This window comes from Trichechus manatus, unplaced genomic scaffold (genome assembly GCF_000243295.1).
Source record: "Trichechus manatus latirostris isolate Lorelei unplaced genomic scaffold, TriManLat1.0 scaffold00158, whole genome shotgun sequence".
NCBI classification, from domain to species: domain Eukaryota; kingdom Metazoa; phylum Chordata; class Mammalia; order Sirenia; family Trichechidae; genus Trichechus; species Trichechus manatus.
In genome coordinates, this window is record NW_004444094.1 from 6,337,187 (window position 1) to 6,337,959 (window position 773).

Genomic DNA, 773 nt, shown 5'->3' on the forward strand with positions numbered 1-773 from the left:
TAAAGCCATGTCTTTCCCTGGACATATGAATGCTCCGTTACAAAGAGGTTTTATATTTTATTTAAACCCTTTGTTATGGATTGAATTGTGTGTCCCAAAGTTATATGTTGTACCCCTGTACCTGTGAATGTGAACTTTGGGAATATAGTCTGTTTTTGAAGATAATTATCAGTTTCAGTTAATGAGGTCATAGCAGAGTTGAGTGGACACTAACCCTGTATGACTGGCATCTGATAGAGGAGGAGAATAGACACAATGACAGGTCCACACACAATAGGAAGACACCATTAATGATTAGTCTACAAGCAAAAGAATGCCAAAAAACTGCCAGGGCTACCAGAACCTAAAACAGACAAGGACAAATCTTCCCCTAGAGCTGACACAGAGAGAGAGAGAGCATAGCCCTGCCGATGCCCTGAATTCACACTTTTAGCTCCCAGAACTATGAAACAATACACTTCTGCTCTTTAAAGCTACCCACTTTGTGATTTTTTTATGGAAACCCTAGGAAACGAAGACACCCTGTTATGAGTTTCTTAAATTTCTTAAACCTTTTAAATCTAACAGGCCTCTGCACAGATTATCTTTATTTCCAACATTTCATATACCTATAGCTCCTCCCCTTTTTTAATTTTACCCTTCTTCCTCCTTTATAAATATTTATAATTCATATTCTAATACCTAAAATTGTATTTGGCTTACATTCGATTTTATGGGATATTCTTTTTCTATGTTATAATGAAATACAAAGCTTCAGAGTTTATTTTCCATTA